Consider the following 8,083-nt stretch of genomic DNA (forward strand, 5'->3'; position numbering starts at 1 on the left):
TATAGAAGTTACTTGACAGTGGGACAGATGAAAAAGCAGAGACTGTAAAGACTTCTGTTAATTTTGAAATAGGGACAACTGATCGATTAATCTTTTTCCTTGAAGGACCCTAAATTAAATTAAGCAATGATTATGGGGGAAATATTAGTATATTTTATTTTCCTTCCCCTGCATTAGTTTTGCTACAAGATGAATTTTTTTTAAGTAATCTCTACACCCAACATGGGGCTTGAACTCATAACCCTGAGTGAAGAGTCACATGTTTTACCAACTGAGACAGCCAGGCACCCCAAGAGATGAATTCTTGAGCCTCGTGAGTAACTTAGCATATGTTAACCAAAAATGATAAGACATCATGAGTGACATAAATATTGGAATAAAGGACAGAGGCTGTGGTAGCATGGGATCTGCCAGACACATGTTCCATGGGGTGTGGGGAACAGAGAGATGAGGGGAAAAGGAAAAAATGTAAAAAGTATCTTTTATATTTGCATTTCACTGATTTTCTCCTCAAATTTCAGTTGTCAGCCTTACATTTACTATAAGCCAAAAGTTTAAACTCAATATTAATTGTTCTGAATGTTTTTGAATGAAAAAGAAGCAGGGGAAGACATGACATCTTTTCACTTCCTGAACAAGCCAATTTTGATATTGACAGGGAAAGGGGGCTGATTCATAATAGGTCAGATGTGATGGGAAGACAATAATGAGACATTAGTTCCATTTGTGGTTTGGCTGTGTGAACTGCCAGGCTCAGGGTGTGAGAGCAAGCCGAGGGCCTATTCATGCCCTTTCTCTTTACAACAGAAAATGTTCTTCATTTGTGAGGCAAAAGTATATGGTTTTTAAAAATAAGGATACAAGTTAAGAGAAGAAGGATATCAATGCATCTCTTTATCTGAGAATGAGAAAAGCAGTAGTGGTCATTGGAAGGCCTTTCTGAGGAAGTAACACTTTAGCTGAGCTCCAAATGAACAAAAGAATCCTGATAGTTAAAGATCACAAAGAACAGTTTACAAGGCAGGGACCGGTCAAAAACAAGCACTTGCTTCAAATGTACAAAAGATTACTTTGGTGAGGGAGCAGGAGCTAGTTTCCAGGGTTAGGGATACTGGGAAGAATCCAGAGTCCAATAATATGGCTCCTATAGTCCTTGTGACTGTAAAGCCATAGTCACAGTGGCCACTATAGATGGGGAGCCTCCATGTTAGGCTCTGACTGACATGAAGAGACCACAGGGCCTGCACAATGACTGGACAGGAACCACAGAGATTCTTGCTTTCCTAACAGTTACCTGGAGGATACAATTTAGACACATGGTGGACTCACAACCCCATGGGTCTACTTGGACCAATGAGAGATCAGAGATGTTTTTATACAGCCTTTTGGCAAGCCCCGTGATACCATGCAACCAACAAACTGTGGCCACCCCAGTAGCATGTCTTCTTGCATTTATTCTTCCTTCCTGTCTTACTAAATTCCTGTTTCTCTCTCTCCTGTTTCCTGGGATTGCCCTCCATAATAGAGATAACACATAAGCTTTTGCCTCAGGCAGTTTTCTGGAGAATTTACTTGAAGATGCATATATTAATTTAATCCTCGCAGAAATCTCATAAGGCAGGTACCATTAATATTCCTATGCTTTAGAGAAAGAAACTGAGCACAGAATTATGCAACTTGCCCAGAGTTGTACAGCCTGTGGGTGGGCGAGCTAGCCTGTGAACCTAGGCGATCTGAGTCCACAGTCTCTGTTGTATACTCATGGAGACACCAGCCGCCATGTTCATGGAGCATGGACTGCATTCACGATAAGCTTGCAAATGCTCATATGCTGTGAATGAGCCTATTCTCAGGGAGTAGTGCCCCTCTTTCCCCACTTCCCAGGAGAGGTTATAAAGCACATTATTAGGATCCCTTGGCCCACATGGCTTAGACTCCCCATATTGGAAGACACCAAGCTACACAATCAGCTAGTCTTCATCAGAAACAGCATTAATCACTTATCAAACAGTGCTGAGGACTCTTCCAGGTACTCATTCCAGAGAGCTGGGGAAACAGCAAAAATAGAAAAGCAGGGCCAGGACCAGGATAAGGCAAGTGAGGTACTAGCCTGAGGCACAAAATTTAAGGAGGTCCCAAATACGCAGGAGTCTAGAGAAACCATATTGTAATGGAATGATTTTAAAAATATAAATTAATGCAAAAAGTGTAATGATAAACAAAATATCAAGGCTATTTCTCAATCCCAGAGTAGAATCAAGACTCCCTGAATAACTTTGGTATATAGACCTACCTAACACACATTTGAATGCCTTGTGCAAAGACTCATGAAAACAGTTACAATCCATGCCCAATATCGCACTCTCCTCCAGCCAACCTAGGGGCATTAAATAATATTAAATTATATTATTCAGAATGAAAGTTACCTTTAATTATCCCTACCTTTGAAAATGAAAAAGAAATCTCTATTTTCTTCCTGATGATTTTTTGAATCTTAGAGTTAAATAAGAACTATGACTACAGGTGACAGAAAATGTCAATATTCGATAAATATTCAATAATGTTCAGTAAATGAGGAAACCAAAAATAGATTATAAACGTATGTTACAATGTTCATATTTTGACTCTATTCTAACAAATGATAATCATGAGATAATTTAAAATTGCAAAACCAATTTAAATTTATGAAACTCTGAAGTCTTAACTTAAAATTATCAAACTATACATTTTGGGACACCTGGGTGGCTCAGTCAGTTAGGTGCCAGCCTTGAACTTAGGTCATGATCCCAACATCCTGGGATGGAGCCCCCTGGCCGAGCTCCCTGCTCTGCTGCTTCTCCCTCCCTCTGCTCTTGAGCTCTTGCTCATTCTCTCTCTCTCTCTCTCTCTCTCAAATAAATAAAATCTTAAAAAAAAAAAAAACAATATATGTCTTTATATGCTAGCTTCAAGGTTATTGGGTGAAAAGATGTGTGTGCCTAGGAAGAGTTATCTTCTGTGTTGGAGAAAAGGAGATTCTTTGAAGAGTAAAACTCCATTTGAATTGTTGTACTGTATTCAGATACATTAAGCACTGCCCATTTGGGCATGGATTTCATAAAAGGAGGCAGATCTAGGAAAGGCTTCTAAGTGAGCTGCTCCCCCGAACTGCTGGGGGTGGCGACAACGGGGATTTCCCAGCTCTGCAGAAGCACTAAAGGAAATACCCACCAGAATCAGTGATAACTTGGCATAGATTGAACTTCCTCTTCCTAAACTTGCTGAAACACTTCTTAAAATCAAAACAAAACATAGCAACAACAACAACAACAAAAAAAAAAAAAAAAAAAAAAAAAAAAAAACCTTCTTTCTTTTACACCTAACACCAGCGATGATTGTGAGGGTGGTAAATCGTGCTTTCCCAGTGGGTCAGGCTAGAACTTGATGTAACTGCTCTTGCTCTGGGACAAGCGGAGAGAATACAGCTACCCTTTCCATGCCACCCAGTTTCAGTCTGCTCTTCACCAAACACACCACACTACTGGCACTTTCTTATAACTCTTATAGCCTACAGTCATTCTGGCAGGTCTTTGTCATGTATTTATTTATATTTCATATGCCATGTAGCTGATAGGAGCCTTGAATGCAACACAAAGATAAACTCTCCTCCAATATTAGTAACGGTTAGGGGGAAAGGGCTTCTTAATGATCATTCAACATCAGCTGAGCAGGAAAATTTCTCTCACTGGGTTCTTATGTGCATATTATCAAGGTTTGCTGGTCAAAGGTCTATAGCACAAAAAATAAAATAAATGACCTTCAGTGCCTTTAGCTACTATGTCTTTGATTAGGGGTTAGTCAGTGTAACCATTCTCTTAGGTAATAGCCAGTGTGCATACACCCACATGCACACACACACACACAGTTTTCACATTCAAGAAAACCTCCAAATTTCAAGGCAGAATAACACTTGAATATTTAGTCAAACATGCTTAGTCTGAGGAGAATGGACTGGAAACTTCACAAGCATGGATTTAGTTGTAAACTTGCAAATTTTTTTTTCCTGTTAAGAGACAAAATTCTATGCTTTTGCTCCAGTACTTTCAGTATCCTGAAATGAAATGGTACAAAAACCACCATAATAAATCTTATTACTCAAAAGAGGATATGTTTTAAACACTCTGTCTAGAGATACCATAACGTCTCTCTCTCTCTGATTCTTTATGCCTCTGCTTTGGACACAGGGGTTCTTCTGGAATTCATACTTCAGCCAAACTTCTGCTTACAGGCCGATAGCAGTGCTGTGTATTCAAGCTCCTGAAAGTTCTGCTCTGGGAAAAGTCTCAAATATGATTTGACAAAACCAAAAACCATGGGTTTTTGTAACACATACAGTAAGTAATTTTCTAACTATTTCAAGCCAAATAGAAAAATGAAAGCATTCTTTCAGATGCTGTGTACCTACCTGGCAGACACCGAACAATTCAGTTTTGAATACTGTCATTAGCCTCATTTTATCCCCAAGGGAAAACTTTCTCATGCTGTAAAAACAACAAATTGTCAATGAATCTCATTTTAGAATCCGTAAATTTCCTATCTCCAGATGTGAGATTGGATATAGAACAGATGGAATGGATAAGAACAAAGAGGGAAAAAATACTTCGGATAATTTACCCCCTCAAAAAAAAAAAATGTACATCAATAGAATGTAGACTTCCCAACTATAAATGAGACATTGGTTGGCCTAAGAAATGTTATAATCTCTGAAACTTTAACTGTGTGTGGTCAGCAAATATTTCTTTTTTATTTTCATTCTCCTTTGTTTGAAGGGGGAGGAATAGCTACTATAAACTGGAAAACGACTCCTATACGAAACAAAGTCAATTAAGTCCAGGGGCTCCTAGGATTTCAGAAAATGTTGAATAAAAAGCTAACCTTAAAATTACATTTATATTTAACTTTGACTTAATTTTTTCACTCTATAGTTAACTCTATGGGAAAATGGAGAAGGATGTTTGTATTCAATCCGCAGTTTGGGCATGTCTATTATTCTAGATGGTTTGCCCACCACCAATGTTTACATCATGACAGTCTGAGGTGCCTCCTGGGATAAAACCCTTCCCCAAAAAAAAAAAAAAAAAAAAAAAACCTTCCCTAAGGCAAAAACAAAAAACAACAAAAAAACAATTTCCAGACTAGCATCACAGTTATGATTCAGTTTTGTTTCATTTAAAAGCCTTAGTGGTCAGAAGAGAAGAGGTTCTAAGTATAGCACCGTAATTGTGTTTCAATTGTCTTCCCGATTCCAGACCCCAAGTGCTGTATTGGCATTTAAGCTGTTATCCTAAATGTTGTGACATCAAGACACAGAAGGAAGAGACACCGGGAAGGGTGTAACCCAACCAGGGTAGACAGAGCCTCCCTCCTGCTCACGACACAGATTGGCTGTGGTACTTTGAAACTCCAGAGAACACAGTGCCCTTTGGGCTCCACAAGGAACCCAGCACGCCTGCCTCAGTGGTGGCCATCCCCAATGAACATTTACTGAATCTGGTGGGGATCGGTTCCTGCAGGCACCCCAGTGAGCTACAGGGACACAAACAAGTGAGGAGAAAAGCTTGGGAAGGAAGAAAGTACACACTCATGTGGTAGCTGGTGGGTCTTATTTTGTTACAAGCACAGATGAGCCTATCTGAGTGAGGGTCATGAAATAAGAAGCGAAAGAAAAAATCAAAGACATAGCAATTTATGCACACCTTCACCACATTAAAATCATATAAAATCTACAGTACATGTAATGATGGACAATTGTGACTGCAACTGTACATTTTGAAATGAACTGAGATAATAAAGCAGATATATGTATCAACTTTCATGTTTGTGTTTATGAAATTCAACCTTGTGGTTTACCCTCTGGGATGTTAATGTAATTGGACTATTTCATCATATTCCATAACTGGAAAATGCATTACATCCAATCCAGCAGACTGTGGGGCACATACTCCTAATAGCCCTGTTTTAAAGAAGAACTAATTCCAAAGGACCAATGACTTGTCCAACACCACACAGTAAGTGCAGAAAGGGGCACACTCAGGCCCTCTGGCTTAGAATCCTGCACCCCTTTCACAACCTGGTCTGCCCTGCTAGTGTTCTCATGGCTGCTTGGTGATCTCAGAGTCAGTCTAGGCTGACAATTGGGAAACCCCAAATGGAATCCTTCTGGCTCTTGTTCAGCTTCTTTTTGACCTTGGGGGAGTCGTGTAACTTTCTATTTTCTTTCCCCATCTGCAGAATGGGTTGGTAATAACATCTGCCCCACCCAACTTTATATGAATGTTATGAGGAAGAATTAGATAATGTCTGCACTGAGTTTTGCTCTCCTTAGAAGAAAGTCCCTATAAAACTCAAGGTAAAAATTCATTATGAGGACCGATGAGATCAAAGCTTGCAGCCGTAAGCTGGGGAAGATTTCCCCCGGCACAGAGAGCATTTACTGCTCCACACTCTAATAACATTCCTCCTGTAAGATTCTAAAATGATTTGCAGATAGTCATTAAGTAAATCTTGCTGCCCTTAAGCAAGATGCAATTTGCACTGTAACAGCCTAAAGCTTTATGGAAATAAATTCTTAGGAGGAGCAAAAGCAATGCTTAAAAAAATAATCTGGGAATTAGGATCCTTAGGTCTGTTTTTCTAGCCGCCTACTATCTATATCCACAAATAGAAGATTTTATTTAACTCTTTCATTTTCCATTCACAGCAGCTAAGTAGTACCATCACCAACAGATCTTGTGGTAAGAGACCTTACTACACAAAAATAAAGGGGAACAGATACCTCTAAATATCAGTAACTTTAGGAGCTCTGGATAACTCTGAAACTTCATACGAATCTTTAGTTTTTAACGTTCACCTGAACCCAAAATGCCGCCTTTTCTCCTTGTTGTGCAGGTCTTCTCCTTCAGAAAAGGGATAAGGCCATCAAGCCACAAAAGAACGCACTGTTGGGTTTTAGGGACTCCATCTTCCCAAAACGTTAGGATCCATTAACCAGGTCTTGATGTTTGCATAATATTGCCCAACATCATTTTCTAATGTCTCAACTTGACTGCATTTCATTTTAATTTATTAAACTCTACTGGCAAAGTCTCAGAGTAAAATGCTGTGCTATCTTATTTTTGAATCTACATGTTAATCATGTCTAATTGGCCTTCATTTCCATTTGCACAGATCTCGAGTCCTCATTTCTGGAATTAGTAGAACAGCCAACCCAGTCATGACCTCATGACTTCATTTGACTTTGCCTCAATATTCTATCAAAGCCTCAAAATGTAAATTACCAGCATGAGGGATTAGAAGATGATATTTATAATATTTCTTGTTTGGATTAGATCTATCAAAAGGCAAGAATTAAAAATACTAGGAACCCCTTATCCTCAGGGCAAGACAGGACACAGGCTATAAGCATTCTTTCTTTTCTAGACCTGTTGTAGTTTCTTAAGATGACCACTGGGGCCAGTGTGGATGGGCAATCCACATTTATAAGGGATTGAATAGAAACCACCAACTCTGTCAACCTAAAGAGTTTTTCCCTTAAAAAAGAGGGACCTATTCAGTCTAGATCTACAAAGGGGGGGATCGATTTTACATATTAGTGCTGAATTAATTATAATCTTAATTAGTATAACAGGGACCTGTCCATCAAAAAATAAATAAAAATAAGCCTTCCAAATCTGCTCATATTTAGTCTCAAGGAATAATCCTTAAACTGAGGGAAATAATTTTGAAAGTGTCAAAAAGGAATCTTTTTGCAATAAATAATTGTATCCATTCAAACTGTGTTTCCTTTGATTGCTTTTCCCCTTATGAAATGTTAATAGCTTTAAAAACCATAATATACTAAGTCTTATCAGTTATGTATCCTTCAGCATGAATGAATTTCCTATTTCCTGTAGGAATAGGAAAGAGACTGGAAAGGAAAGCCTCCAGGAACTCAGGGAAAATTTCACCAAATTTTACCTGCCCAAGTATTTTCTGAATAATAATGTCACCTTCTTTCTATTTTATAGCAGCTTCTCTCTTCTCTGGCTGAAATGTCACATAGAAC

Source organism: Canis lupus, chromosome 1 (genome assembly GCF_048164855.1).
Source record: "Canis lupus baileyi chromosome 1, mCanLup2.hap1, whole genome shotgun sequence".
Lineage (NCBI taxonomy): Eukaryota > Metazoa > Chordata > Mammalia > Carnivora > Canidae > Canis > Canis lupus.